The sequence below is a fragment of the Rattus norvegicus genome, chromosome 7 (genome assembly GCF_021556685.1).
Source record: "Rattus norvegicus strain SHRSP/BbbUtx chromosome 7, alternate assembly SHRSP_T2T, whole genome shotgun sequence".
NCBI lineage: Eukaryota > Metazoa > Chordata > Mammalia > Rodentia > Muridae > Rattus > Rattus norvegicus.
The window spans coordinates 30,044,672-30,070,257 of record NC_141540.1 but is presented as its reverse complement, the minus strand read 5'-3'; the positions used below and the strand labels follow the sequence as shown (position 1 = coordinate 30,070,257).

Sequence of the window (25,586 nt, the reverse complement as noted above, 5' to 3'; positions counted from 1 at the left end):
AGCGCAGGAACATGAGGTCATGCTGGACCCGAAGTCAGGAAGCAGACAGAGAGCAGCGCTGGTGCCCAACCTGATTTCCTTTCTAATCAATTTCACTGATCCATGGAACTTTGCCCTCGGGTGTCAGGCTTATCTTCCCTCTTCAGTTAAACATTTCTGGAAATACCTGGCACACCCAGAGATGTGTTTCCATGGTGATTATAAATCAACCAAACTGACAGTGAAAACTCATTATGCAGACCTAGAACTCTTCACTTAGACCAGGCTGGCCTCAGACTTATAGCAACCTTCCTACCTGTCTCATGTAGACCAGGCTGGCCTCAAACTTACAGCAATCTTCCTGCCTGTCTCGGAAGTGCTGGGATTACAGGTGCAGTATACACAGACACATACAGCTCACACTTACAATGTTTTAAATAACTTGTAAGAGGTAAAAAAAATATCCATTTAGTCTCCCACCGCTAATTCCTATGTGAAGGAAGCCACCTTGTACCTCCTGTGCTACGTAAGTAGTTCTTGGTTCCCAGGGGTTAACATCCAAGGTGGCGCTGGGGATGGTGATACACACCTGTCATCTGAGGCACTTGAGGGGTGAGACTGGAGTACCAATGGTTCAAGGCCAGGCTGTGCTACTTATCAGGACCTCTAAAAACACAGGCTGGGGGTACAGCTTGTCTAGCATGTACTGGGTCTCTGGTTTGATGCCCAGAACTTTAAGCAATGCAGCCATGTGGAGATGCTATCTCTGTTGGGCAGGGGGAGGAAGTGGGGGGCGAGGCAGGGGAGGGGGAGGGGGCGGACGGGCACCCAGTTGGAAATGGGCAGAGGTGAGGGTGGATATATGACCTTCTTTTGCTGTTATATCTCAAGATAAAACCCTATTCCCAGGCAAAGGTGTAAAAAGGAGGGGCTGAGAGAGCAACTGCTCTGGTTGTGGGTGAGAACACTACAGCAATGTGCACACTTTACCTTCACATCCTTTTAGCCGTCGGATTTAAAAGCACTCGGAAATGTCAGAGTTACTATTCCCCCAAACACTTCCCCTGCCTGATTATACGTTTACCTCTAAAGTGTAATAAAAAAAAATGTACTGTTCCAGCAGAAACCTCAAATGGGGTTCCTGGCACCCACCTCAGGCAACTCCCACTGCCCGAAATACCAGTTCCAAGGGAACGCAACGCCTCCAGCCTCTAGCCCCCATGGGCAGGCAGCTAGCTGCACTTACACGCACACATACAGTGTGTCCTCATGTCTGCGCACACACTTAAAAAGAACAAAATATAAATGCCTTTCTTTTTTAGTAAAAGAACAGTGTCTCCTTTGGAGACGGGGCTAAAATACACAGAGTCAGCATCTAGGAAAACTGCTGTCGTTGGTAGCTTTGGCTGCAAACCCACTAAACTGATTCGTGAGCTCACAAGGCTGACTTAGGTAATCGAGAGCAATGTCAACTTTCTGGATGACTTGGGGAAGATTCAAGAAGAGGGAAAGGATGACCAGACCCCTTACACCGCTCCAGATGCTACCCAAACTAGACAAGGTCCAGCCATGAGCCAGCCACCACTCAACAGGCATTCGATGCCGTCAGACAGTCACTGCAGGGCTGCCGTGCCATAAAATGGCATCAAAGTCAGCAGCTCTAAAACTCTGCATGGCTAGAAGGAAGACTAAACATTTGTAAAACTGTGTTGAGCCTCCCTGTCCCCCCAAAAAGGAAATGAGGACAAGTCATTCCTGTGCCAAGTCCTTACTACATCTCAGAGATCTCAGTCGGCAGGAGACTCAGAGGAGCGGACTGCACTCTTGGGACTATAATCTCCAGTATTCTCGCAAAAAGAGAGTGGGAAGACGGAGAACTGGGGACACAGCTGCACCAGGAACACGCTACAAGCTGAGGGTGTGCACCTGCAGGCTGTTACTCTGCTGCCCGAGGGAGGAGGACTGGGGAGGAGAGCTCAAGGCTACCATGGGCAAAATAGCAAAATCCCCTCCTTAAAGGGCAGGAAGGGAGAATGCCCGAAATTCCAGTACTGGGTGGAGGGAGTGGTAAAACTTCAAGTCTAAACTGAGCTACCTAAATGAACCTATCTCAAAATAAATAAATCAACAAATCAACCAAAAACGGTTAGACCAACTCAAATTTACTAAGAAAATGTTGAGAGAATAAACACAGATGTGTCCACAGAAGGAGGGCACAAACGGGATTCCATAGAGCACCCTCTGCTAGACTATGTCTAGTCTATCGAAACAACACGTGGAGATGCGAGATGCAATCTAAATGTGACTGTGCATAAGCAGGTTTTACATGTGAGAAGCAGAGCTCGATGTGGTGTCAAAAGCTTTTAATCCCAGGACTGGGTAGGCAGAGGCAAACAGGTATCTGTGAGTTCAAACCCAGCATGGTCTACACAGGTCAGTTCCAGGACAGCCAGGATCACACAGAGAAACCCTGTCTCAAAAGCCAAAAGAGGGGGTTGGGGATTTAGCTCAGTGGTAGAGCACTTGCCTAGCAAGCGCAAGGCCCTGGGTTCGGTCCCCAGCTCCAGAAAAAAAAAAAAAAAGCCAAAAGAGGGGCTGTGGGGGGCAAGCAATGGTGAGGATTTATACAGCTTCTGAAACAAGGCTTGTGACAGAAAACAAGTGGACCATAGAACTGTTTTGAAGTTGAAAAACTGCTTTTAGGCAACCAAAGGACATACTTCCTTTAAAGTTGTCTTAAATAGTTCCTATAGGTATTCTGTGAAACCGCCAGAAAACCTTACTGTTTTACAACCGGAATGGAAAGCTTATCAATTTCTTGCAGTTTCAGAGAATATTATACCATTTAGCACCCAACAGAAAGGCACAGTAAACATTATTTACATTATTTAGAAACTACACGGGTTGGGGATTTAGCTCAGTGGTAGAGCGCTTGCCTAGCAAGCACAAGGCCCTGGGTTCAGTCCCCAGCTCTGAAAAAAAAGAAAAGGAAAAAAAAAAGAAAGAACGAAAAAGAAACTACACACAAGATACTGCTACTGAAGACTTGGGGTGGGCAGATGCTGATTTGCATTTTTTTAAATTTCTTTCTTTTTTTCAAATGTGTGTTTCAGTGTGAGCGTATGTTTTGGGTATATGGGGTCACAGAGGCCAGAAGAGGACATGAGGACCCCTGGAGCTGGAGTTACAGGTGGTTGTGAGCTGTACGATGAGGATTCTAGAAACCAAACTCGGGTCCTCTGGGAGAAAACAGTCACTCTTAACTTCTGAAGTGTCTCGCCAGCCTGACGTTTCGGTTTTTGGGGTAGGTCTCACTATCTAGCCTTGGCTGGCCTTGAACTCAAAGATCTGCCTTGCAACTGCTAGGGTTAAGAATACACAACAGTAAACCTGGTGGGCCCATCTTTTGAGGTAAGATCTCGTGTGGCCCAGGCAGCCTTCAAATCTCCAAGGTTGCCCTTGAACGTCTCAAGCTCCTGTCTCCACTTCCTAAGTGTAGAGTCACGCATTGCTAAAAACTGCACTGTTTTGCTTTTCTTTAATGAAAGTCAAAACATCTGATTTCACTTCAGTAGAAAGGAAGCTTTCAGCAGAACTTGAAGCTCAAATACCAGGGTCAACTTACTCATCCAATACATTCCTTTTCTTTCTTTTTGCTTCCTTTCTTCTTTTTCTTATATAACTGATTTTATACTTCTATCTTCTTCTTCATTTACACTTCTATTTTTGTTGTTGTTTGTCTGTAGTTTCTTGAGCCACAGTTTCACTATACAGCCCTGGCTGGCCTGGAACTCAAGAGATCCTCCTGCCTGCCTCTGCCTCTGTTTCCCGTAGCCACCTGCACTTCTTTAAAGTAACTTAGCAGGGGTGGTGGCTCATGCCTGTAATCCCAGCACTCAAGCAGGACTAACGGAAGTTTGAGGCCAGTGTGAGGTTCAGATAATGCCATAAATAAATAAATAATAAATAATAAATAAATAAATAAATAAGGTTCTCTATTGTATACACATGTGAAACTGCCCAAAAAGAAGCTTAAAGTAAAATCAATAGTTCTTATGAGGTGTTTCTATAAGCTGACAAAATGTCATGATAAGATTAACAAGAATCGCTTTTCCTCGCCATTTCTCCAGCTCTTAGAGCCCTGAACTGCCACATGTAGAAACTAAGAGACAGCCGTCCACTCACCAGGGTTCCGGTAAGGAGCCGCTGTCACTCAGAACCCATACCAACATATGCTTTTATATTCTGCCCTTTTCACATACCCCCAACTCTTAGGGTTCAGTATTTTTTTCAATGCAAACCCACTTCTAAAACCTGCACTTGACTAAATGTGTAATTAAAATGAGAGGTAAAAGAGAAGCTTCTGGAATGGTCAGGTACAGAGATGCCAACGGGTCAAAGTTCGAACTGGAGCACAGAGAAAGGACGAAGCCAACATAGAAAAGTTTAAAAGAGAAGCAAAGGTGTTGGGGATTTAGCTCAGTGGTAGAGCGCTTGCCTAGGAAGCGCAAGGCCCTGGGTTCCGTCCAAACTCCGGGAAAAAAAAAAAAAAAAAAGCAAAGCTGTCCCTTTACAAAGAATAATTTCTCGCTCCGTTAGAGTTGTCATTTTTATTCTCTAAGTTCAAAGACGTCCCACAAAAAGTCATGAGCGTACATATGTATGGAAGTGTCATGAATTCCATTATTCTGTAGGCTGGCAAATGGTAAGGACAATAACGACAGCTCGCTTTCACAGGTCAAATGCCTACTCAGCACTTCCAGTCAGCTGAGAGCCAGTTCTCTTTTCTGTCCTGAATGAGCAGAGCTCCCACCTGACCAGACCCCATCGCAGTACCTCACATCCTCAGGGGGTGATAGGAGAGACGCGGATGGCTCCCACACTGAGGCAGGTCTAACTCAGACAACCGCCTACCAGTCTCACCTTCCCAAGTCGGGCCAGCTTCACAGCGGCGAGATCCTTCGGGGACATGAATGAAGCCCGATCTCCCACCGGAGTGGCTCTGCTGTCCTTCCGTCAGCTCGGGTGCTCAGACTCACCAGAAAAGTCTACATGCTGATTAGGCCAATTTCAGGAACCTGGCACCAGGTTACTCAATTATGTTGGCATCGAACTGAAATAATGACCTGGCTTTTCCTAACTTTACTCTGGCAATCGAATCCCTCCTCTACCTTTGGTCAAGGCTGAGTACTTCTTAGTTGGCTATCAGTTGAAACCAAACCAAACCAAACCCAACCAAACCAAACCCAACCAAACCAAACCAAACAAAGCAAAATTAAGAAAGGCACCCTGGATGAACGGGTTGCCAGCTCAACTTAAAGTTGAAGGTAAAACTATTCCCTTCCACTGGGTCTGCACAGGGCACGCTCCCAACAGTCAATCAAGGATGTGGGCGGGGCTTGTGGATCCTACCCCTTACTGGTGAACTAATGCTGACTGACAGACTCTGGAAGGAGGAGCCACTGTCTCCACAGACTAAGCCCATCCCCAGGCTCCAATGGCTGTTTCCAATCCGAGGACCCCCACTGTACTGGTCAAACCCTGTGCTCCTGGAAAAGGCCAAGTGCACAGGGAACGGAAGGGACGCGAGAGAGGCTGAGAGCAATCGCCATGCGTTATACACATGTATGACTCTGTCAAAGAACATATTTAAAAGAACCATTCCCTACAGCTCAGCTGTCTTCATTTTTCTTGTTTGCTACACAGATTTTCTGCAATGTAAGTAACGATTTACAGAAAAAGAAAAGCTATTTATTGTAGGGGTGAACGCTCCAGAGACAGTCGTCCTCCGCACTCTGTTCTCAGGTGCAGAGATGGCGGACAGGAGCCCGGAAACTAGGGGAAATAGGCCAGGCTTTATCAGAACATCATTGCTCCGTGGGAGGTGCCTGGGAGCAGGTCCAGCTGAGCCTGGACTCCCGGTACTCAGAGGCTTGAGCCAAGAGGATAGTGAATTTGAGAGCAGCCCAGGCTTTGCAGGAGTTCTGGTCACTTTGTGATACATGATCAGAAGTGACTCAAAAAACCAAAGGGTGGTGTAGTACTTGCCTAGCGTGTCCTGGGTTCAAATCCTTGTCTCAAAAAAAAAAAAAAAGAAAGAAAGAAAGAAAAAAGAAAGAAAAGGTACACACTTCTACTGAACAATGTTGGGCATTAAGGAACTACAGCGGTTTTTCCATGGTTTGCCTATTTGGGGGGATGTGGGGGTTGAACCCTGGAGTATAAGCACATTAAGCTCATGCTCTGCCAAGTTACACTGTGCTCCGTGCTCTAAAAGGAAATATCACTAACCTAGGAAGGTTAGCATAGAGATCTCTAACGGATGCTTTGAAATGTTTTTTTTTTAATTACTATAAAATGTTTTCAAGGTCCTGCTAAGTAGTGCAGGCTATCCTGGGATTTGCCCAGGCCAGCCTCAAAATCCTACGTAATCATAATTCACACTTGGAAAACCGAGTCGCAAGCAGCTGAAGTAATATTCCCATATTTATCAAGTTAGTATGAGTAAGGACCCTGGACTTGAACTCAGGGCTTTCTGGGTGGCCACCTGGTGACACAGAAGCCACTGGAGGTGTTCCAGATTATCCCGAGGCCAGCATGTATGGGCATGTATGGCTAAGGCTACGCTACAAAGAGGCCGTCCGCTCTGATTCACAGGTGAACTCACCTTGCCTTATCTTCTGTGAGGTAACAAGTGGACAAATACCTTCAGACGGCTCCACATGACACATACAAACAAACCAGCTATGGCATGCGGAGCCGGGCAGACTAGAGCACCGGCTCTCCCCACTCTCTTACACAAAGCTCTGTGAGTCTATGAGATTTTGATACAGAAGTCCACATAGTCCCTAGGGCTTGACAAAATGTGCCCACGAGAAAGACCAAAATAGTAAGCTTTAAAGGACAAGTAAGATCCAAAGAAACTTGAGTGTGGAGAGAGGGCAGACAGGAGACGGGGGCTGGGGGTGGGGCAATACAATGAAGTAAAGGCAGCCAGACAGGAAACCACACAGAGAGAAAGGAGAGGTCTAAGTCACAGTTCACGTGACCAAACATCCAGTGTGGCCATCAGAGAAGACCTGGAATTCCTAGCCAGGGGGAAAGCACAGGGGCGGCACCTAAGTGCTCAGAAGCATTTACCCGTGGGGGCAGAGTAAGGGAGCAGGCTGGATTTCTTCAAAGGGCTGACACATCTTAATGAGTCATTTCCCAAGAGCTGACTCTCTTGACTCAATTACACTGCAATGAAAATGAGCAAGTTTGTGCATAATAGTTTCCAACGGCTGAAATTACTTTAGGGTAATTACAGAGGGCCAGTGAGATGGCTCAGTGGATAACGGCACTTGCCACCAGGCCGAAAGGACTGAGTTGATGGCCAAGACCCCTATGGTGTTAAGGTGAAAGCTGACTCCTGCAAGTTGTCCTCAGCGCTCCAGCGCCCACAGCACAAGTGTGTGCGCCTGTGCATACACAACACACACGCGCGCGCGCGCGCACACACACACAAACGCACGCACGCACGCACGCACGCACACGGAAGTACATTTGAAAGATCTATTACATGTTAGCAGTTTCCATTAAGTTCTTTGGATATTTCAAAGCCATTTCTCTATCAACAAAGTTTGATTCCGACAATCTAGTCTAAAATAGGCCTCTATAAACTTACTTACAAAACTAGCCAAGTTTCAACACCTCAAAAATCTACAGATGGGCAAGTCTGAACTGAAATCTCTCTACTTCTCACGAAAAATTTCGAAGCTGCTTCCCAGCTATCAGAACCGTAGGCCAACAGAATTCTTCCTTTGTTTCTCGGTGTAGTTTTGTGACATCACAGTGCTGCGTCAGCGGAGACACTCTCTGGAAACAAACTGACACCATTAAACCCATCTCCGTAAGTTCTCCTGGCCGCACGGATGCTCTGATCTAAGATCAAAACCTCTCTCTCCTGTTGACTCTGGGGACTTTAAGCCTTTTATTCGCTTTGCCTCCCACACCTGTAAAAAGCTGGCTTTGTCAAAAGCTCAGAACGCCTGCACACTCAGTTCACAATTTCTGTTCCTGTGGGCAACCTGTCCCATTGGTCTCTACTCCTAAGTAAAACTCAAGACGGATTACTCTCACTACTGTTTGTTGTTGCTGCTGCTGCTGCTGTTTTGAGACAGGGTTTGGGGTATACTGGGCGAGCCTGGAACTCGCTAGGGAGCTGACGTGATCTCCAACTCCTGATCTTCCAGAAGCTGGGGCTGCAGGAGAGCTCGCCATACCCAGGGCCTTCCTCCGACATCTCCACCACTATGTGACCGTAAGAGAGCACTTTGGGTTGCATATCTTTTAAATAAGTGAACCCTACCGTTTCAAGTGGGGGAAAAAAAATCCAATAAAACCTTCTTGTCCAAGAAAGTATAACTAAAAGCAAAACGGTCCTGCCGTTTTGTCTTTTTTTGTTGCTGTTCTACATGTGTTTGTTTGTTTGTTTGTTTGTTTGTTTGTTTGTTTGAGACAGGGCTTCGATAGGTGGTTCTGGCTGTCCCGGCACTTCCTGTGAAGACAAGGCTAACGTCAAGCTCGGAGCAATTCTCCTTCCTTGGCCTTCCGTGCCAGAATTACAGGTGTGGGACACCACGTTTCGGTTGTACTGTTTTTCTTTGCACATTTATTTGTGAGTGTGTTCTCTTCGAGTGCATGCCTGCATGCATGCACATGTGTGTGTGAATGTGCATGTGTCATATCATGAACATGGGGGCTGGATGTGTGTGGAGGTCGGGGAACTACTTTCAAGGGGTCCCGGGAATCAAACTCAGGTTGTCAGGCTTGGTGACCAGAACCTTCGCCTGCTGAGCTGCCTCCTGCCCTGTTTTCTTTCGTTCTATTCTTTTGAGATAGGGTCTCTCTCTTTAGCCCAGGCTGCCCTCAAACTCTTGACCGTTCTCCTGACTCAATCTCTCCCAGTGCTGGAAATACAGAAGGAAGCCACCGTACTCTGCTCACTGGGTCATAATGTCATGAGATTCAACGAACACGTGCTTGGACCCTACTGTGTGCCAGGCGCTAACTGGTTACAAACGTCTTTAGTCCCTACTATGCACCAGGTATTATACCAGTTACCGGGCGCAATGTGAAAAGGCAGAAGCAAGATCTTAGACCTTTCTATCTCAGAGCAGAAAAGGGAAGACAAACAGGGACTCTATAAAATGGGACAAAAAACAATGGGGAGATTTTTCAGATCACACTGGAAGCAGATTTTGGAATACTTGTATCAGCAGGTCAAGAGAGCTAAAGTTTCTGACGGACTTGGAAAAGACAAAGGGTCTAAAGAGATCTCCGGGAGATAGCAATCTGACCAGTTCTGACTAGATCTTACTTCCTCTATGAGAAACTCAGGTTCCTAAAGAAGGCTAACTAAATCCTGTTTTGGTAAATATTTTTAAAAATGGTGGAACCTTTTATTTCACACTAGTGCTGGCACTGTCCGGCCACATGGCATTTCGGGGTACTTTTATCTCAGCAGCTCTAGGCTGTCCCCAAGGACTCTCTGACCCAGGCAGTCTGAGAGCCGTTCCAGCGTGGCACCTAGAGTTAGTTCCGGCACCCGTGGGGCCATATGGAACTAACCATAATTTAGCTCTGGTTAGTATCTCTCCCAGTGGCTCTCTGCTAGCCTCGAACTCTCTGGTTCCAGGTACCCGGCAAAATCTAGACTCAAAAAACTGTAACTTAATAATTAGATTTATATGCTAAATTCTCAATCCACAACACATCCAAACAATAAACTCACAACCAAATGATAAAGATATAAACTGCCCACCTAGATGAGATCAATTGACCTATAGAAATCCATCCCTTAAGAAATATACATAACTACCTAGGGCCCTTTAAACCACCCGGATCTGGGTCATTGTCCTCTGTCTCCATCTTGATTCTCTCACTTTTCCTTCTCTCTTGCCTTACCAAAACTTTGTCCCCGCCTCACTTTTTTTTACTGTCCAATCATGGCCTTGACCTAACTTGTGCCAGCCCTCACCTGCACACAGACATCAACCTACAAATCCGGACAACAAGCCCTTAACCCTGCGATCCGGCAATGTCTATGTTCAACCTATTCTTGTTTTCTACTTTATTAACCTAGTGAGACAGTCTCAACGTAGCCCCGGCTGGCCTGGAACTTGCTATAGAGAACTGGCCTCAGACTCACAGAGACCTGCCACCTGCCTCTCAATACCGAGGTCTAAAGGCACATCTCGCCATGCCTGGTCTACTTTGATTTCTCAAGACATGTTGATCGCACAACTCTACATTGTTTGACCACCCACCATTAGGCGCTTAGAGGTGGAAAGATGACCTTGTGTACCGAGTTCTCCTCAGCCTGGGGGTCTTTGTTGTCTTGTTGTGTTTCGTTGAGAACAGGTCTCATGTAGCCCAGGCTTTTCCATCCTTTATAGCCAAGGAATGAGCTCAGTGAGGAAGAGGACTCACTTTTTGTACAGGCGTGAGGACCTGGCTTTGAATTCCCCAGGACCCATGCCAAAAAGCCAGATGTGGCCACACCTGCATGCAGAACCCCAACTCTGTGGAGAATGGAGGCAGAAGCTGGGGTTTGCTACCTGTCGGCAGATACCCAGGTTCACCAAGAGACCCTCAAGGGAGTAACACGGCAAGGCACCTTCGTGTAGCCACCCAGACATCTGCGCCCACCATATGCACACAGACACCAAAAATAAAATAAAAGAGGGAAGAAGAAACCAAGTTTGGGTTTAATCTTAGTTCTCCAGCTGGCTTCTACCAGAAATGAATTCTAGAGTATCTTACCGGAATTTTAAGTCTTGTTTAATTGCTTGAGTCCAATCTCAGTTTTTTTCTCTCTCTCTCTTTTTTTTTTAAGATTTATTTATTATGCATACAGCGTTCCACCTGCATGTGCACATGCAGGCCAGAAGAGGGCACCAGATCTCATTACAGATGGTTGTGAGCCACCACGTGGTTGCTGGGAATTGAACTCATGACCTCCGGAAGAGCAGACAGGGCTCTTAACCTCTGAGCCATCTCTCCAGCCCCAGTTTTTTTTTTCTCTTGATGTGATGTTGAACTCGGGACCCTTACACCTCAGCCTCCAGAGCGACTGACGCTATGGGCATCCTACCACACCTTGCTTGGTCTCAACTGTTGCTGCTGCTGAAGGCCTGGTGTCAAGCCCAGGGCCTGACACTATCTCTGCTAAGCTGTGACTGAGCTTTACCCTCAGGCCTGATCTCAATTTTACTAGGCTCTGGAGAGAGAAGGAGTAAATTAGCATATTGAAAAAAAAAAAAAACGGTCAACGGGATCAAATAGACCTACTCCTGGGTCTTAAGAGAGGCCATCATGGGGGCTGGAGAGATGGCTCAGTGGTTAAGAGCACTGACTGCACTTCCAGAGGTCCTGAGTTCAATTCCCAGCAACCACGTGGTGGCTCACAACCATCTGCAATGAGATCTGATGTCCTCTTCTGGTGTGTCTGAAGAAAGTGACAGTGTACTTATATATAATAAATAAGTAAATAAATCTTTAAAAAAAAAAAAAAAAGAGGTCATCATGGAGAAGCAAGGTGAGACAAAGGAAAGACGGAATGGGTCAGGCACGCAGCAGCACCGACCTTCCTGGCACTAGGAAGGCAGAAGCAAGTGGATTCCTGGCAGTGTGAGGTCAGCATGGTTTCAGGCCTGCCAGGGTTACAGTGAGACCCTGTCTCAAAAAGAAGCCTTTCTGTCTCTGTCTGTGTCTCCCTCCCTCTCTCGCTGTCCTCTGTCAACCCCCGCTCCCTTGCATTACCTCCTAGGCAGTCAGCCATATATAGAAGGAGCTGAATGTCTCCTCCTCAGCCACAGGCTGTCAGAAACACGGGCCATGAAACTCAAACGCTGTACATTTTGTGAGAGAAGTGCATGGCTGCCGAAGTAGCTGCTCGTGCTCTGGGTGAGGAGCGGAAGGGTTGTGTGGTCCGAATCGGTGGTGGGAATGACAAACGAGGTTTGCCCACCATGGCAGTGTGCCTGCCGTTCAGTCATGGCAGTCCTGTAACAGACCAAGAGGTGGAGAGAGGAAGCGCTAATGTGTTTGAGGGTGCAGGGCAGATGAGTTGGTTACTGCAAAAAGAATTCTTATTGCAAGAAGAGAGCAGTTTCCCTGGGCTGCAGCTTAGTGGTTGGGGCTCAAAAGAGCTAGGAGGATCCGAAAGTCTTTCAGTGTGCTGCCATAAAGCCCTTACACCAAGAAGGAAAGAAGCCTTTGGGACCAAGGCACCCAAAATTCAGCATTCTCACTGCACGCGTCCTGCAGCACAAACAAACGTATCGCTCTGAAGAAACGATGCTCGAAGGCAAACAAGGAGGCACGGATCGCCAAGTGATGCAAGCTCTGCTCAATGAGAGCTTCCACTTCTGAGTCAAGAATACACATGTATGTACATACATGTAGATATATACATATATGTTTACATGTATGTTCTTTTTTTCTTTTTTTCTTTTTTTTCGGAGCTGGGGACCGAACCCAGGGCCTTGCGCTTGCTAGGCAAGCGCTCTACCACTGAGCTAAATCCCCAACCCCTACATGTATGTTTTTTAAAAAGAGCAAATACTGATCCAATCTTGGGGGTAAGAAGAAGGAACTGAATGAAGGAAGGCTTTTCCCATTTTTCCCACTCAGATTTTTCTTTGGAGAAAAATCTCTGGACTTTCTACAATATTACCTTCAATTATTTCTTACTCGTGCTTTCTCTCTCCATCTTCTGACCCACGCTTTCTTACATATAGCAAGTTTTGCTCAAATCTAGAACATTCCTTTTTTAATTTTATTTATTTTTTTTGAGGCAGGGTCTCTCTACATAGCCCTGGCTGTAGACCAGGCTGACCCCAAATTCAGAGAGGTTAGCAAGCCTCTGTTCCCACCAAGCCTGGCTAAAACATTCTTCAATACCATGCTTACCCGTCCTGTCCCTTAACTCAAAACTCCCATTTCCTTAGTAGCTGATCAGGAAGAAAGGAAAATGACTAAATCCACCAACATCAAAGTTAAACTAGATGGGGCTGCTCTTCCTGGGGACCCACATGGAGCTCCCATGACTCTCTATGCTCATTTCTATGTATTTCAAGGGTAAATAAACGTCACTGCTGTGACTTCACAGAGGTAAGAGGTCCCTAGAAAAATCCACTGCATAAATCAGACCATAATTTCCCAAGGATGAGGTGTGAAGGATGGCATAGACCTTTAATCCCAGCACTAGGGAGGCAAAAGCAGGTGAATCTCTGGGAGTTCAAAGCCGGCCTGGTCTACTTAGTGAATCCCAGGACAGCCAGGGCTACATAGGAGAGACACTGTCTCAGAAAACGAACCCCTAAAACAACCAGAAATCAACTCCCCCAAACCCATCAGTTTTCATTACCACCTATTTGTAGAAAATTTGGGGTTTGGGGTGATTTTCTTTATTTGTAAGAGTTTCACTAGGTAGCCCTGGCTGGCCTTAAATCCACAGAGATTCAGTGCTAGAAGCACAGACCTGTACCACTATGCCCAGTTTACAGACAGCCTTCCTCAAGGAGAAGTACCAAAGCTGCAGGGAAGGAAAGCTTCCTCAAGGAAAGCTGCAGGGAGCAGAGCGTACCTGAGGAACAGCCAATAACAGATAGAGGTTTATACCTTCACTGCTTATCAAGCTCCTCAGGTAAATCAAAGAAAGAACACACTGAGGTTCCAATGATGTTGTCAGCTGAACTCTGAGGGAGGCCATGGGGAGACACAGAATGGTTAGCTTATGTGCTTTCTAGTGTCCAGGTTGGAGGACAAGACCAAGCTGTCCCTCATCCACTTGACATCGGTTGTCTCTCCGCTATTTCTCCTTGGAAATCTTTAACCTTCCTCTTTCCTATAAAGTTCCTGAAACTTGATAGCCTATGTTTAAACAGTAACAGATTTCCTTGCATGACCAAACTACTCAGCCTCCTCCTCTTAGGACCACCCACACCTGTTACAAATTGCATCTTCCGCAAAGAACCTTGCCGAGCCAGTTTGGTTGGAACCCTCTCCCCCAGTATGTGATGAACTGGGTCTGGATCCTTATTCTTGGTGTCCCATGGCTAGGCCCATCTTCAGGAGGAATCATTTTAAGATGATTTTCCCAGAATCCTCCTCTCTAGGGATGCCAACCTTTAGCACTTTTCTACCCACTGCCCCACCCCTGCCCTTCACTTGTGCATTTCTGCTCCTCCACACCACAGTCAGGGTTAAGTCCCATCTCCTTCCCCAGTGCCAAACCCATTGTCATAGCCCTTATACTGCTACAGTGGCCTTAAAAGTTCTTCACCGTACAAGCTTCATTAAATACTTTTTTCTTTAGTAGCAATTAGAGCCATGGAGAAAAGAACTCGAGTTCAGAGAAATGCCATCTCTCCTAGTAACTTTGGAAAGAAAGACCTTAGGCTGCATTTGTACATACACAGAAATCACCCATGTAGAAAGCATCTTGACAGGGGCTGGGGATTTAGCTCAGTGGTAGAGCACTTACCTAGGAAGCGCAAGGCCCTGGGTTCGGTCCCCAGCTCTGAAAAAAAGAACCAAAAAAAAAAAAAAAAAAAAGAAAGCACCTTGACATTCAGTCCCAGGTGACCCTTAATCTCAGCTCCAGTAAAATGTTTTTCACTTGGGGTGCCAGTACTTGGGAGGCAGAGGCAGGAGGATTGCTGCAAGCTCAAGGCCAGCCTGATCTAAATAGTGAGTTCCTGGCCAGCCGGGGCTACACACACACACACACACACACACACACACACACACACACACACTCATGGGGGGAGGGGAGGGGGAGGGGAGGGGAAAGGGAAGGGGGAGGGGGAGGGGGAAGAGTAAGGGGAGGGAGGGGAGGGGGAGGGGGGGAAGAGTAAGGGGAGGGAGGGGAGGGGGAGGGGAGGGGGAGGGGGAAGAGTAAGGGGAGGGAGGGGAGGGGGAGGGGGAAGAGTAGGGAGAGGGAGGGGGGAGAGAGGGAGAAACTGACTCTACCTCAAAAAGGCAAACACATTATCTACCATCCACATATATGATAATTGCAATAGAAACTACCCGGACTAAAAGAGGAAAAAACCTTCTTACTGGGAAACACATGGGATTCTGTTCTATGTAACCCAACACAGGTTATTTGTAGCTAACAATAAGTGAAACTTTTCAAACATAAACTCTACAAAAACACCAACTAAAGTCCCAGCAGGAACCCCAGGACCACACCTCCTGTGGCTTTTCTCAAGAAAGCCAAATAAATAGTAAAAATAATCACAACAAAATGCCAAAAATGACCAGGTAAAAGGGTAAAGCATTATTAAAGATTCAAATACCACTTAATTATATTTTTATGCAAATTTGCCAGTACCAGTAAGAAATCTAGAACTTTTCCTAAAACGAATAAGACAACTCAATAACAATAACAAAAAGTCAAATAAAACAGCAAAAAATAGGGTCCGAGGATCTAAACAGATATTTTCCCAAAACAGATACACGCATGGCCAATAAGCATAGAAAGGCTTTTTAATCTCTGGTCTGAAATGCAAAATAAAACCAGGAAAAGATATCAAGTCACACCCACTAGGATAGCTTTAAAAAAAAAAAACTAGTAGAAAATAACGTGTTAGCAGTTTAAGGAAGATGCAGACCGCATAAACTTTGGTGGAGTATTAAATGTAGCAACGACTTTGATTAAAGTCTAAAAGTTTCCCCAAAATGTTAAGCACCAAGCAACTCCACACCTATGTTCGGGGACTTTAAAACGCACATCTACAGACAGTCTAGCAGCATCATATCCAATGGCTGAAAAGTAAAAAGCTATGCAATTTCATTAATGGGTGAACGGGTGTGGTAGTGACACACCACATATCAGTCATTCAGCTCTAAGAAAGTACAGAACAGATGCACAATAATTACAACATGAATGAGCTTTAAAAACATTAAGCTACGTGAAGGAAGCCAGACAAAAAGCCACAGACACATTGGTGGGGTGTGGCACAAGTCTGTGTGAGATCACTACTTGGGAAGTTGAGGCAAGAGGACCGAAAATTCAGATTAGCCTGAACTATAAGGGGAGAGCCAAAGTCTTGTCTTTAAACGGAGGTGGGGAACCACAAATACTGTATGGTTTCATTAGTGTCTCCAAAGAGCAAATGCATAGGAACAGAAAAATTAGTGGTTTCCAGTGGGTTGGGGCAGTGGGGGGGGGGGGGGAATGGGTAACAAGCAACTAAAAGGTATAGGGTTCCTTTGGAAATAAAAAAAAAAATTACCTGAACAGTGGTGACAGTTACAAAACTAGATGGATACATGAAAAGCCACCTTTTAGAAGGAAAAGTAGCACGTATGCTACATGACGCTTCGGTCAACAAACGTCCATTTACAAAAAGATGACAGCCGGGCACTATACCTGAGAATGTAATATATAAGTAACGCACAAACATGCCAGCTTTCTCCATAAATGGGCACCGAGGCTTCTTAAATTTGAGGCATACTGTGCATCCATCCATAAAGCCATAAAGGGTGGCGACGCTGCTGAGCCCCAAAGCAGGGGTGAGCGCAACCCGGCTCGCAGCATCTGCATCCGAGCTCACCTTCCTCCATCCCTCGGCGCGCGCCCTGGGTCACCACCGCCAGAACCCGGCGCGGAGCCCGAGGCTAGCGGCAGGCAGGGCTGGATAGAGTCGGGCGGCCTCGGGTCCCGCCGGCCCAGGTTCCAGCGTCCGGCCGCAACGCCGCCCTCCCACACCCAGCCGAGCCGCAGCCTCCGCTCCCTCCGTGACCGCCTACGCCGAGCCCAAGAGCGGCGACGCCCCGGGGGTCCGTGAGCCCGGCCCAGCCCCGCGGGCCCGCCGCGCCTCCTCGCCGCCTCTGACAGTCGCCCCACGCCCGCGGCCACTCGCGCGCCCCGCCCCGCCCCGCGCACGCGCGCAGCCGGCCCGGACCCGCCGGGCGCCGCTGATGTGGCCGCCCGGAGGCTACCGGGATCCGTGGCCGCGCCCCGGCAGCCGCCCGCTCGCCCGCTCGCCCTCCTGCCAGCTCTGACTCTGGCTGGCTGGTTAGCTCAGGCTGCCCCGCGCATCCTCCCAGCCGCATCCCAGCCCGCGCATCCTCCGCTCACCGCTCCGTCAGCCCCGGGCCTCGGCGGGGGTCCAACTCGCGTTCCTTGCGGACCGGAATGAAACCGAGGACGTGGGAGTCGTTCGTTGAGCGCTTCTGGGAGGCCAAAGGACGGGGAGGAGACGTGCGGGCAGCGCGTCACGCCCTCCTAGCGACTGGCAGGGTCAGAGCCAAGTGCACGACGCTGCCTAGCTGAGCTTTGCAGTTTGCCCACACTCGAGTTTGGGAGCCGAGGTAGACTTGAGCCAGAATTTGCCCAGGAAAACCGGGCAAATAGCTTCAATAACAATTTGTTAAGTACCTATTAAGTGCGGTTCAGCTAGTGGGACTCCACTCTCCCACTATGCAAAGGTGTGAGGTGCAAGGCACTGACTCCTGGGGAAAGCTGATCATTTTGATCCTGAAGCTATTTTAGGGGTCAGACCAAAGTTTTCACAGCGGTGATTTAGCACCTTTTCAGATGGGAAAAGGGAGGACACACACACACACACACACACACACACACACACACACACAGAGAGAGAGAGAGAGAGAGAGAGAGAGAGAGAGAGAGAGAGAGAGAGAGAGACTTCCATGGTGGCACCCACTTAGCAAGTTCCAGGAAAGCCAGATTTACATAGTGAGACCTTGTCTCAAAACAAACCAAAACCAAAACCAAAAACATTTTCTTGTGGGTTTTTCTTTTTCTAGAAGACGGTCTCTCTGTGCAGCCCAGATTGGCTTTTAAACTCCATTCTGTTTTTTGAGACTGTCACACTGTGTGCGGCTCTGGCTGGCCTGGAACTTGATATGAGGACCAAACTGCCCTTGAATTCACAGAGGTCTGCCTGCCTCAGCCTCTCAATGCTGGGATTGAAGGCGTGCAGCAATCTCCAATCTGCCCTCAAACTCTTACCCCTCCTGTTCTGGAATTACAGGTATGCACTGTTTCGCCCAGCCCTAGAACACATTTGGGGTGGCGTGTATAAGACTAGAGAGATGATTACTACTGCTCTTGCAATAGGACACAAATTTAGCTCCCAGCACCCACCTGAACACACGCACACGCACGCACTCACGCACGAAACGCCAGCTCGGCTGGACCCAATGTCTTCTTCTGGCTTCCACAGGCATTGATTGGCATTCAAGAGCACACACCCAATCCCTACACACACATATACGGTAATTTAACATCTTTAAAGGATTTTAAAATACCTTTAGGAATGAGAGCTTTACTATGAAGAACACGGGTGCTGACTAAAAATTACAGGGAGTCACTATTTTGGTTTAGGATTCAAAATGGAGTCACTTACCACTAACCAACTGCTTCACCTTCCCAGAAACCTGTTTGAATTGCATGATGTTGAAGCTGCCTCTGCCTTAATCTTTACACAGGCAACCTGGTACTGAGTCTTCCATTGTTTCCCCGTCCCTATCTTACAAGGGAAGGAACTTTCCAACGCCCAGTCTGCTCCTGGGTTTCTTGTCCCCACTTTCTTCGGCCCCTTTGTGTCTGTGAAGGAGACCTCTACCTACCTCACTGGAACGCTCATTCTATTTTGTGAAATGAACTATGGCCCAGTTCTACAATCAGAAGATAAAGTCAATTTAAAAACCCTTAAACTAGACAGTTGCAATTTTTGTCCTGTGACGTGAGAGAGCTGCAATTACATTCATTTCCAGATGTCTTCACTTTGATTTAAAGACTGTCTTAGTTAGGGTTTTATTGCTGTGAAGAGACACCATGACCGCAGCAATTCTTATAAAGGAAAACATTTAACTGGGGCTGGTTCAGAGGTTCAGTCTGTTATCATCATGGCAGAAAGCATGGTAGCTTGCAGGCAGACTCGGTGCTGGACAGGGACCTGAGAGTTCTACTGGCGTTGCTTGAACATCAGAGACCTCAAAGCCCACACCCAGTAACACACTTCCTCCACCAAGGCAACACTTCCTAATAGTGCCACTCCCTATGGGCCTATGGGGCCATTTTATTCAAACCACAACTACATCTTAATAGAAGGTAATTAGTGGCTCCAAAAAGGGTTAGCAAGTTTAACAGGTTAAGTGCATCTCCTGGGTTCCCCGGCTCAAGGAGCCTCTTAAAATTCCCACTCAAAAACACCCATCCAGAGCTGGATGTAATTGGTGCACGCGTTTAATCCGAGCTCTCAGGGAGCAGAGGCAGTAGATCTCTGAGGTTGAGGACAGCCTGGTCTCCTGAGTAAGTCCCAAGACAGAAACCCTGTCTCAAATAGCAACAAACTACCCATCAGAAGCCAACCTCTGCCATTTTTCCTGAGAAAGCTGGAGGTGTCACGCGCCCTCCATCTCAGACAGTGGACTGAGGAATGTCGCTTTCTGTTTACGTGCACTCTTCATTCTGTACGCCACAGTGTGATGTGGAGTTCTAAAATGTGTGGAGCTTCAACTAGGAACTCAAATTGAAAATCGAGTTGTCATCCTGAAAATAACTCACTAAGTTCGGGGGTCGAGGCAGCCCCTTCTGTACAGGTACTGGGACACACGGGCAGCCGGAATCACGGGTCCCACTTCAGCTCTTGCCTAAGTGCTGGCAACTTCGAATGTGAAGCAAGTGGCTTAGAGCTGGAGCGAGGCAGGCAGTGATCACTGCTTGGAATGATGGCTGGGAGTGATAGACGCTGACAAAAGAGCCTGTCTTCCGTGGAGTAAAAGATCTCTCCTTGAGGAAATGACATTTGATCTGAGCCTGATGAATGAAAAGTTGGACGGACAACAAAGAGGCGAGTATGAGTTACTGCGTCCCAGGGAACACAGATCCATTACCTCAAATGACACGCTCCAGCCTGAAAGAGGTTACATAAATTTCTGTAGTCACCGAGGAACAGAAATTCACAAAGCAATACATTTACCAACGCATATGGAGCACTGGAGAGATGGGCTCCAGCACGGCACAGCAGGCAAATCTCTCTCAGATGTTACCTCAGAGCATGCTCAGCTATATGTGGTCCAGGGGTCTGAGGTCGGCTATATGTAGTGGTAGACTCTGAGAAATGTGTATACACACACAGACACACCTATGTACACGGACATAGTGACATATACATCTCTCTCGTTTGGGACAAAGCATGCAGTGTTTACCCTATTGTGTTTTATTGAGTGTTAACGATTTCCAGTTACATTCATCTTCCTGCAAATATCATGACTTATGTCTTTTGTGTGTGTGTGTGTGTGTGTGTATGTATGTGACATGTCTGAGGCTGAGGCAGGGTCTATGTCTTTGTAGTTATAGTGTGTGTGTGTGTGTGTGTGTGTCTGTGATGTGTCTGAGGCAGGGTCTGTGTCTTCATAGTTATGGTGTGTGTGTGTGTGTGTGTGTGTGTGTGTGTGTGTGTGTCTGTGATGTGTCTGAGGCAGGGTCTGTGTCTTCATAGTTATGGTGTGTATGTATGTGACATGTCTGAGGCTGAGGCAGGGTCTATGTCTTTGTAGTTATAGTGTGTGTGTGTGTGTGTCTGTGATGTGTCTGAGGCAGGGTCTGTGTCTTCATAGTTATGGTGTGTGTGTGTGTGTGTGTGTGTGTGTGTGTCTGTGATGTGTCTGAGGCAGGGTCTGTGTCTTCATAGTTATGGTGTGTATGTATGTGACATGTCTGAGGCTGAGGCAGGGTCTATGTCTTTGTAGTTATAGTGTGTGTGTGTGTGTGTGTGTGTGTGTCTGTGATGTGTCTGAGGCAGGGTCTGTGTCTTCATAGTTATGGTGTGTGTGTGTGTGTGTGTGTGTGTGTGACATGTCTGAGGCAGGGTCTATGTCTTCATAGTTATGGTGTGTGTGTGTGTCTGTGTCTGTGTCTGTGTCTGTGTGTGTGTGACATGTCTGAGGCAGGGTCTATGTCTTCATAGTTATGGTGTGTGTGTGTGTGTCTGTGTCTGTGTCTGTGTGTGTGTGACATGTCTGAGGCAGGGTCTATGTCTTCATAGTTATGGTGTGTGTGTGTGTGTGTGTGTGTGTGTCTGTGTCTGTGTCTGTGTGTGTGTGACATGTCTGAGGCAGGGTCTATGTCTTCATAGTTATGGTGTGTGTGTGTGTGTCTGTGTCTGTGTCTGTGTGTGTGTGTGACATGTCTGAGGCAGGGTCTGTGTCTTCATAGTTATGGTTTTGTGTGTGTGTGTGTGTGTGTGTGTGTGTGTCTGTGATGTGTCTGAGGCAGGGTCTATGTCTTCATAGTTATGGTGTGTGTGTGTGTGTGTGTGTGTGTGTGTGTGTGTCTGTGTCTGTGTCTGTGTGTGTGTGACATGTCTGAGGCAGGGTCTATGTCTTCATAGTTATGGTGTGTGTGTGTGTGTGTGTGTGTGTGTCTGTGTCTGTGTCTGTGTGTGTGTGTGACATGTCTGAGGCAGGGTCTGTGTCTTCATAGTTATGGTTTTGTGTGTGTGTGTGTGTGTGTGTGTGTGTGTGTCTGTGATGTGTCTGAGGCAGGGTCTATGTCTTCATAGTTATGGTGTGTGTGTGTGTGTGTGTGTGTGTGTGTCTGTGTCTGTGTGTGTGTGACATGTCTGAGGCAGGGTCTATGTCTTCATAGTTATGGTGTGTGTGTGTGTGTGTGTGTGTGTGTGTGTGTGTGTCTGTGTGTCTGTGATGTGTCTGAGGCAGGGTCTATGTCTTCATAGTTATGGGGTGTGTGTGGGTGTGTGTGTGTGTAAGAGAGAGAGAGAGACAGACAGACAGACAGACAGGCAGGCAGACAGACGCGTGTCTGAGGCAGGGTCTCTGCTTTGCATCTTTGTTTTGCCTTTGTCAGCTTAACATAAGCTAGGGTCATCCGAGAAGAGGGAACCTCAGCTGAGCAAATGTCTCCATCAGATTTACCCCCAGGCAAACCCGTGGAGCATTTTCTTGATTGACAGTTGATGTTGGAGGGCTCTGCCCTCTGTGGGCGGTGCCTCCCCTAAGCAGGTGGCCCTGGGTTATATAAGAAAGCAGGCTGAGCAAGCCAGGGGAGGAAGTGAGTAAGCCCAATTCTTCCACGGCCTCGGCTTTAGTCCCAGCCTCTAGGTCCCAGCCCTGCTTGAGTGCCTGCTCTAGGATGTGTGAGCCTAGTAAACCTCCCTCCCCAAGCTGCTTTTGTCCATTTTTTTCCTACAGCAATAGAAAGTAAACTAGTAAGCCTCGCTAATCAGGGAGGTCTAGAGATGTGTCTGCCCTCCCTGCTATTCAAGTGTGGGGCCATGCAGCTATGTCTGACTGGCTTTTTATGTGGGTGCTTAGGCTTTGAGCATGGGTCCTTTTGCTTTCACAGCAACACGTTTACCTACTAAGCCAACTCCTAAGCCCCTTGTTTTGTCTGTTTGAGATAGGATGTAAGGCTGGAAGTGAGTCTTGACTACCAGGAGACCCCCAAGTGAGACACGAGAGCACAGTTCAATGCAAATGCAAGAGGCTTATTTTTTTCTGGTGCGTTGGTGTCCACCTTCAATCAAGCCCTTCATGGCAAGTGACTGGAAGCAACCCCGTATGGCTATAACAGGCAGTTTTTATACTTTTTAGGGGGTACAGGTTACATCAGCTACAGTTTAAACTTATTGGCTAAGCATATTGACCTTTGAATCTATTGGCTAGCAAGCATAGGACGTGCATTCGAACTCTATCTGGGACCAGAGGGTCAAGTGACTATCAGTACATTCTGTGGTTTTTCAAGAATGTCCCTGCTCCTCCCTGTGTCCCTGTGGTTGGAGAATGGAACTCGGCCTAGCCTTGACCCAAGGCGGGAAGCTGGTACTTGGCCTAATCTTGATCTGAGGCAGTGGGTGTGAAGCTGGCGAGAGCCCTTAGGGTCCTTCACAGGAGCCCCATAACCTACCTACTTTCTACCAGGCCAAGCCTCTTAATAGCTCTTACACTTCAGTAAGAACTAGGATCCTTCGGGGTCTCTATACATATCAATATACTAGGCTGGCCTTAAACTGACGGCAATTCTCCTGCCTCAGCCTCTCAAATACTGAGACCACAGATGAGTACCACCATCTGCGGCTTCTGAAGAGTTTAGTAATCGGGAGAGTGCTGCGTGAGAGAAAGGGGAAGATTGTTGGCTATTGGAAGGACCAAGAACTCTCAAGATAAGACTGACTTTTGACTTACAATGTTGCTTCTCTGCAGAATCCCAAGGTTCCAGCCAGCCAAGGCCAAGCCCTCTCCGGAGTAGCTTCTTCAGATAGCTTTTGTTCACTGGGAAGTCAGAAGGGGACAATTCGAGCTGTTTTGGATATGCTGAGTTTGATGATGTCACTAAAGTCAAAATGTTGGCTATGAATTTGGACAATGAGCCTGGAAACTTAAAGTCTCCATGACAATATGCAAGGATCTGCTGCTGAGGTCAACTCCCAGAGTAGAGATGTGGACTAAGGTGGAGTCCAAAGCAAACTTTAAGAGGGCAGCACGTAACGAGACTTGCCTGTGACGTATTTACTTCTAAACTTTAGAGAAGGCCTGAAGGGAAGCAAGGGAGCTCCAAGCCTTGCTGTATAAGATACTTGGAGGAGATCATGTGGCTCACCATATGAAGATGACATTATAATTAAAGGGGTAGCTGATGATTAAACTGTCGGGGGTTGGTCTGATGCTGTCATTATTCAGATGCTAGATTCTGTACCCCAAGACTTGGTTGCTGAAGATGGGCAAATTCTTACCGGCCTTCTTTGTGCAAACCTTGCTTCCCTATTGGTTAAATACAAATGGCTAGAGCCAATTTCTGGAGGGAATAGAGGTAGGGCTTTCAGTTACCTGGCTAGGGGAGTCTCAGAGCAAGGCGGGAGGGGTGGGGGGGGGAAGAGGAGGTCTCCATTAGTCTTGATGGACCCGAAGCACACGCCCAAGTAAAATGCCTCCCAGGACACCAGACTGCTGGAGCAGAAATAGCCCAGGAAAACTCAAACCGCAAGTATTTGGGGAGCACAGCTGGGGAAGTAGCCAGTCTAGTTAAGAGAATTAGATTATGGGTAATCCCCCCAGTAATTATGCAGAGCCTGGCAAATAAATCACAGTTTCAGTCTCATTCATTTGGAAGACAGATAGAAATAATAATTTACATTAAACCTGAAGCAAGTAAACTGTCCCAGTAAACATGGTCAGGCTGAGCCAAGCCAAATGAGGAGAGGAGGGAGGGAAGGGGGGAGAACGGTGAGGAGGGAGGGGAGAAAGGAGAGGAGGGAGGGGAGAGGAGGGAGGGGAGAAAGGAAAGGAGAGAGGAGGGAGGGTAGGAGGGAGAGGAATGAGGGGAGAGGAGGGAAGAGAAAAAGGAGAGGAGGGAGGGGAGAAGGGAGAGGAGAGGGGAGAGAAGGGGGAGGAGAAAGGAGAGGAGGGAGGGCAGAGAAGGGAGGGTAAGAGGGAGAGGAGGGAGGGGAGAGGAGGGAGGGGAGAAAGGAGAGGAGGGAGGGGGAGGAGGGAGGGGAGAGGAGGGAGGGGAGAAAGGAAAGGAGAGAGGAGGGAGGGTAGGAGGGAGAGGAATGAGGGGAGAGGAGGGAGGAGAAAAAGGAGAGGAGGGAGGGGAGAAAGGAAAGGAGAGAGGAGGGAGGGTAGGAGGGAGAGGAATGAGGGGAGAGGAGGGAGGAGAAAAAGGAGAGGAGGGAGGGGAGAAGGGAGAGGAGAAAGGAGAGGAGGGAGGGGAGAGAAGGGAGGGTAAGAGGGAGAGGAAGGAGGGGAGAGGAGGGAGGGGAGAAAGGAGAGGAGGGAGGAGAGAGAAGGGAGGGGAGAAAGAGGAGGGAGGAGAGAAAGGAAAGGAGAGAGGAGGGAGGGTAGGAGGGAGAGGAATGAGAGGAGAGTAAGAAGGGTAAGAGGGAAAGGAAGGAGGGGAGAGGAGGGAGGAGAAAAAGGAGAGGAGGGAGGGGAGAAAGAGGGGGTAGGGGAGAGGAGGGAGGGGAGGGAGGGGAGAGAAGGGAGGGGAGAAGGGAGAGGGAGGGGAGAAAGAGGAGGGAGGGGAAAGAAGGGAGAGGAGGGAGGAGAAAGAAGGGAGAGGAGGGAGGGGAAAGAAGGGAGAGGAGGGAGGGGAAAGAAGGGAGAGGAGGGAGGGGAGAGAAAGGAAGGGAGAAGGGAGAGGAGAGAGGGGAGAGGAGGGAGGGGAAAGAAGGGAGAGGAGGGAAGGGAGAGGAGCCCCTGACCAAGATGGGAAGCCAGGGCCAAAAGACTGGCCAAGAGAGTAAAGGGTAGACCAGAAGGGCCAGGTAACAAAAGTTACTGAATTCTATGGGAAAGGGTAACCCAGCCCCTGGGCTGGAGCTGTTTAGGGTAGGGGGCAGGGTTTGCCAGCCATACCCTGTAACAGGTAGGGACTGAGGGATGCTGGGAGAACCTGATGGCCAGTGTCTGCTTTGATACGTTGATGGACACTTGTTAGCCAGTTGTCCAGGGTTTGAGACCTAAAGTCCCAGTCTTTCTGTGTTGATGATAAATGGTAAGAAGAGATGCCATTTTTCTATGACTAACTCCTGCTGACACTGGGGAATCGTTGGTAGGGACAG

The 25,586-nt window shown here is 47.9% G+C and overlaps 1 protein-coding gene and 1 long non-coding RNA gene across 4 annotated transcripts in view; one reads left to right on the top strand and one right to left on the bottom strand.

Annotated features, from left to right (window-relative positions):
- Positions 1–17,261, bottom strand: part of Slc41a2 (solute carrier family 41 member 2) — a 107,580-nt gene extending 90,319 nt beyond the window's left edge. For 2 of the 3 annotated variants that reach the window (NM_001401081.1, NM_001108742.2), the window contains 1 exon segment: positions 17,117–17,261. The gene's annotated coding sequence lies outside the window, so the exon portion shown is untranslated. 3 annotated transcript variants of the gene reach the window in all.
- Positions 6,711–8,597, top strand: LOC102550067 (uncharacterized). The gene is made up of 4 exons (XR_015625189.1): positions 6,711–6,787; positions 7,798–7,870; positions 8,214–8,281; positions 8,483–8,597. It is a non-coding gene; the product is annotated as an uncharacterized LOC102550067 (long non-coding RNA).
- Positions 17,262–25,586: the final 8,325 nt, after the last annotated feature.